The sequence below is a fragment of the Aythya ferina genome (assembly GCF_964211825.1).
Source record: "Aythya ferina genome assembly, chromosome: 19".
NCBI classification, from domain to species: Eukaryota; Metazoa; Chordata; class Aves; order Anseriformes; family Anatidae; genus Aythya; species Aythya ferina.
The window spans coordinates 4,331,794-4,337,793 of NC_140309.1; positions in this window are offsets into that span (position 1 = coordinate 4,331,794).

Below are 6,000 nucleotides of genomic sequence, written 5' to 3' on the forward strand. Positions count from 1 at the left end.
CTAGATTCCGCTTCACCAGGAAAACTCATGTTCTCAATAAAGAACTGTCTGCATGAAACTATTCTTTGCACACTCCTTTCTTTGTGCAGATAGGTCTTTTTTCTTTTCTTTTTATTTTTTTGCACTTGTTTTTCCTAATTAGTCATTTCTGAGGGTTTAAAAATTTTACATTTTTTGCAACACAAGAGTGATTGGCTGTTCAGTAACTGCTTCCTATCTGTAAGTTGTCCTGACAGCATCTATCCATCCACAGTGCTTGAACGTGTGACGTTTCTGTTCCCGATTAACTTGATTTAAATGACTGAAGAGTGACTAAGTCATTCTGTAAGGAAAAAGCCTGACTTGAGTTATATCTGGTAGTATGCTGACAGCCCACACAACATAGTCTTTGTACTACAGATTTCAGGAAAAAAGAGAAAAAGGATTTTTTTTTTTTCCTGCAATCCATTGATACCCAGGACTATGAGATCTATGTGAAGTCCCATATACACACAATGTGTGTTTTGGGAGCTTATTTATTTCCCTTTCAGAGTTGGAGCTTAAATATAGTTGACTCTGCATGTTGCTTTGAGTTTTGAAGTGGCAACAGGTTCAATGTGGTTGATGTTGCACGTGCAGATTGTATTCATATAATGAACACTGTGTCAACCTTTATTTCTTCCTACGTGATGTATGAGCTCTTTTTTGACAGGCATGTTATACAAATTAGAGCAAGTGAAGCACTATCTAGGTGTTGAATATTATTTGAGGTATTTTTGCAGCCCATCCTTTTCATTAATAAGTGCAAAGGTATTGAAGGGCTGTGTTGCCCTTTTTGGAGTGGGAGTTAATCAAATTTCCTCTGTGTGTATTCTGGCAGGAGAGCAATTTAAATGCTGAAGGTTTAGGCAAGTGTAATTTAAACTGGTTCTTGATTTGTTGGCCTCGTAAAAGCAGGTGGGGATCTGGAGCTTGGCTTGGTTGAGTTGTGTGTTTATACACGTGCGCTGCCTTTTGCTTTCTGATGCAGCATTAGCAGCAGCTTCCCTATCATCCTATTGCTGTCTGTAAGCACCTGATAAGGAGCAGGAAGCACTAGAAGATAAGGAGATGGAAGCTGCCACAGCTTTCAGCCTTGAGCGTTTGAAGGGGCAGCTGAGTCTTACACAGAAAATTGAGTGCTGCTTTCTTGTAATACCCTTTTGCAGAAAGAGAGCCTTGGGAACACGATGCTTCTCTTGACTCATCAGTGCAGGTCCTTGTACAAAATGCTAAAGGTAAAATATTGAGCCTTATTATATGTTATGCTTAGACTTGTTACAACCCAGTTTGTACTCTGAAAACAGTACAGCCTTATATAATTTATGCAGAGATGTGGTTGTCTGAGTATTTGGCTTGTTAAAGTACATTTTTTTCAGAACCAGGGAGCACTTGGCCAAGTGGAGGATAGCTGGACAGTTTCCTAATAAAGTTCTGCTCTGCACAGCCAGGAACAGCAGGTTTGGGCTGGGAAGCTCCTGTGTCTGCTTTGCTGTTACCGTTTCTGAACCACCAGAAGGAGGGTGCCGGAGTGGCCCATGGTTAAACACCGAACAGTGCAATGGGGGCCACACACTGTCCTCTGCCCTTTATCTTTCAAAACACAGGAAAGTCAATAAGAAATCTGTATCCTCGTCCTGGCATATTACAGGATACATTAATTCTTTATTTTTCTTTTTAGTTCAGTCTACTACATGATACCCAATTAGGAGGCTGCAAGGCCCAAGTTCAGTGTAACAAAATGCTAAAGTATCAATGAGGCCTATGAACATTAAAAAAAAAATCTGCTGATGTTGTTATTTGTAAGCTTGTCACACGTACACGCACACAAAAAGTTAGGTCAGCAGCTGTTGGTTATATAGCCTGTTCTTTTTACTACAGGCAATTGCTGTTGGTCTGTCAATAGAGGTGACACTTGGCAGAGGCATAGGAACCTGTGCTGGTTCAGGGCCACTGTGCCTGAGACTGACCATTGAACACTGATACAAGGATAGCAAACGTTCTTAGTTCTTCCCACTTTCCTCCACATTGTCTCCAAACCACATCTTAGAGGACTAAGTAGAAGTGTGGGCAGTTAGCCTGGGCCAACAGCTGCCAGTGTAAGACAGCTTTGCAGATGGCCAAAAAAAAAATTTTTTTAAGTCAGGCTTCTAGAATTGTACTGGAGCTCTGATGGGTGTGTCCAGACAGCCATAACGTCAGGCTGATAACCCTAGGATAGTCCCTGAGCTGAATACACTTCCATCTGTACGTCAGACTTCCTCTCACAAAGAGACCGTGTATCTGAGGTTCTGCTGCAATTTGTCCAAGTGAGAACAAATGTCCATTTTCTGTTTTTAAATTAAACAAATGAAAAATCAGGGAATATGGCTATGCTATTTGTGTCTAGAAGCTGAGATACTACAGCACAGATTCTGCCCCTTTAAAATTATAGTAACACATTAATATGGGAAGTAGCTAACTGCCTTGGAAGGAGACCTCATTGCCTATTTTGAAACTCTGGAAATGCTTCTATTGCAGGATGAGGGAGGGAAAAACAAAGACCAAGTATACATGAGTACTGATAAAGAGATGCTGTTAATCATCTTTGCAGAGCAATGGGAATGGCAGACTTGCTTTTAAAAATAATATGATTATATCGTTTTGCTTCATGGTTCTGCTTATTGTCCCTGAGTTTACTTGGGGAACAAAGGGAAACACTAATATGACAGATAAATCATTGTCTGCCAAAGGGTATAGAGAGCCGTAAAGAAAAGAAGTCATCACTTTTGTTTCCAAAGCCAAAAGCTCTCTGGCAAATTCAAGGTCACCCATGGGTGCTGGGTAGAAGACTAATGACTCGGTGGTGGTTGAGAGGGTGTTTGCTGCAGTGCCCGAGTTCACACCATGCAGTCAGAGTCATCTGTCTTCTGGAGGCCTCCTGAACAACCACGGTGAGGCCAAGGTCACTGAAAACTGCTTGGATAATAGATGTTTTCTCCATAGTAAAGGGCAGGGAATTGCTGAATAGGACAATTAATGGGCACTACTGGGGAGTGGGAAGGTGAGAGGAAAGGGTCAGGTGAGCTTTTCTCAACAGAAAGTTTAGTGATTTCCTTTCATAGCAAATGCTGAATGGAAAAAGCACAAAAAGGGGGAGCAAAAACACCTTTCAAAGTAAATTGGCTACATCAGACTAGGTGCAAACCTCCTGTTGTGTTGTCCATGTGTGCCCTATTGACATGCTACATTTTCTTAGCTAGCCAACTTGGAAACCCACTGAAGCTGACACATGCTTAGATGTATCTGATATATTCTAAAAACCAAGCCAATACCTTCAGAACAAATACAACTGCTAGCATAGCTCCTACACGATGGGAAACAAACACTGAGGGGTAGATTCTATGAGTACTTGTAATTATTGCTAACTTTAACTTTTAATTTATTCAGTTTTTTAAATGTACCATCTTGAACATCTGCTATAAAGATATTTGGGGTTTCCAAATGTGAACAGAAACCAATGAGATCAAAGGATTAAAAAATCTCATTAAAAAAGAATGTTCACTTCTGCACTGTCATACGAAGTTTCATTTCTAAGAATTACTAATACACTCAAATGAAACTGAGAATCCCAAATTTCCTTAACGCTCTGGAAAATATTATGGTTACTGTTTTGCCTAACCCTGATTTCTCAGTCCCAATAGGTTCGTGCAATGGAGTCAGTGTGGAAGAGAGACTGCAAAATACATTCCTGCTCTCCTAACATTGATTTAGTGGCCATTTCCCTTAAAGAGTGAAGTTACAAAATCGGGCATACTTTTATGCCAGGGAAAATTCTTTGTGGCTTAGCTGATGCAGAATTAACTGTGCTAGCATAGCTATCCCTCTTTTGCTCCTTAATCTAAAATTAAAGTGACTTTTATTTTGCAGAGATAGGTCTGGAGCTGTGCTGGGTAACTGAACTGCACTGGAAGGGGTATTGTGAAATAGTTCCTTTGTAGTAGCTGTGGAGCTCAGTTTCCCTTAGGTATCGAAAGGCCCTCGTACATTCAGTATCCCAACAGCTCTTTAAATAAATCAATGTATTTCTTTCTTGAAATCCTATAAAACTGAATTTGAAAATCCAGCTGGGTTATGTATGTAACAAATACTCTCCATCTTTAAGGAACTTGCATTGAATTAGGAAGAAGACATGTAGAAGAAAAAAAAAACACCTCAGGGTGGGGAAAATGCTAAACTGAACTGTAAACAAAATAAAAAGCCAAAGCTGTAATGAAGAATACAATTGAGAAATATTTTCCTATTAGATACCAGAAACTATTCTTAAAGCTCTACAGACTCCTTTGCCTTGTTTCCTTCCCAGTGCATACAGGCTGATTTCTAACAAAATATGATCCCAGTGAATCCTGGGCTTATGGTGAGTTGCACTGACCCCATGAATCTTGTTTTTAAGGGTATTCTGTTAAGCCTTCTGGAAGATATTTGTCATCTTTCATTGCTGCCTTCAAAAATAACTTTTCAATTTATAGAGACTGCAGTACATCTGACCACTTTTATGCATGTGCTTCAGTTCGTGCGCTCAGCAGAGCCTTCAAGCACATGCTAAGTCCCTTTGATATCAGGAAGACTTTAAGAAGGGGTTAACAGTAAGCACATGCTTACAGGCTCTGGTAGATGCTCACAGATGACTGTCACAGTTTTGGGCATCATCTCTGTTGTTTGTACCTCTTCTAGGCCAGAACCTTCTGCTGAACCACAGCAGTGGACGGGGAACCCGTGCAGCGCCGAGTCCCAAAGCCCTGTGCACGTCTCTGCCTGTGCCTCCTGTCTGCTGCCTGCGCAGGACCCTGCAATTACACTCGGTGCCTGCGTTGTGGGGTTTGCTGGTTTCAGGGAAGCTTACCGTACACAAAGAGGAGCTATTCGTTTAAATGGGTCTGTAGGGAAAGATGACTGCAATAATTGCAGGCTGTTAAATATGCACGTTTGAAGGTTAATTCATGTACTGCATTCAAAGCCAAATATCCAGGACAGATGACTGTTTTTAAAAATAGCCTGGTTATTACAAAACAAACAAGGGAATATAGATGAAACAGCAAAAGCCCACCTGATTCCAGTACTATAAAATGTCAGTGACATACAGTAGGGGCCCTCATGCCTATTTAACTATTGTTTTTCTTCCAGAAGGTGTCAGAAACAAGCCTGTGCGCTGTCAGGTTTAGGCACTCGTAGTGTGCTGGTACTAGGATGGGGGGAGGTGGTGGTGGTCCAAATCAGCTCCTTATGCCTGAACTTTTTTTTTCTTTTTTTTTTTTTTTTTTTTTTTTTCCTGGATGTGAAAGTTTTGTGTCTGAGTGTGATTAAATGGAGTACAGCCACGTCAATCATGCGCATGTCCAGGGCAGTTGTTCCAGTACTAATTCCTCAAGGCTTGCGATCAGAAAGCGGAGAGCTGTGTGTACAGAACAACATATAGCACAGCAGGGGGAAAGAACAACTATCTTGCAAATGTATACATACGTGTCTATATGCAGGACATAGCTGTGAAACGCTGACCTTTTCATTCCCCCTAGAAAGTACTGGCAGTACTAGCTTCTTCATTTCCTTTTCTGCTGTTTGCTGTATGAGCTGCAGCAGTGTGGCCTGGCTGCTGCTTTGTAGTTTGTGCTCCCAGAGCCAAATATTGGTCCCAGTGAAACCAAGGGAGTTCTGCCCTGCAAGGGAGGGGGAAACTCTCTGAGGAAGATTACAACTTGGCCTTGATAGTATCCAGTAGATGTAGCCAGCAACATAAATCTAATGGCAGAGCTCTGTATTTCCTTCTAAACGCAGCTCTCCTGAGGGTTAGTTGGTGGGATGTGCATTTGTTTTGATGTTTGTTAGATGATATTATCATGACAGAGGGTTGTTTTAAAACCAGATACTGCATTTACACAGATCTTATGTATATCACTTATAAAGATAATATACCCTCTGCAACCAGCTGAAATTGGATGCAGAGCC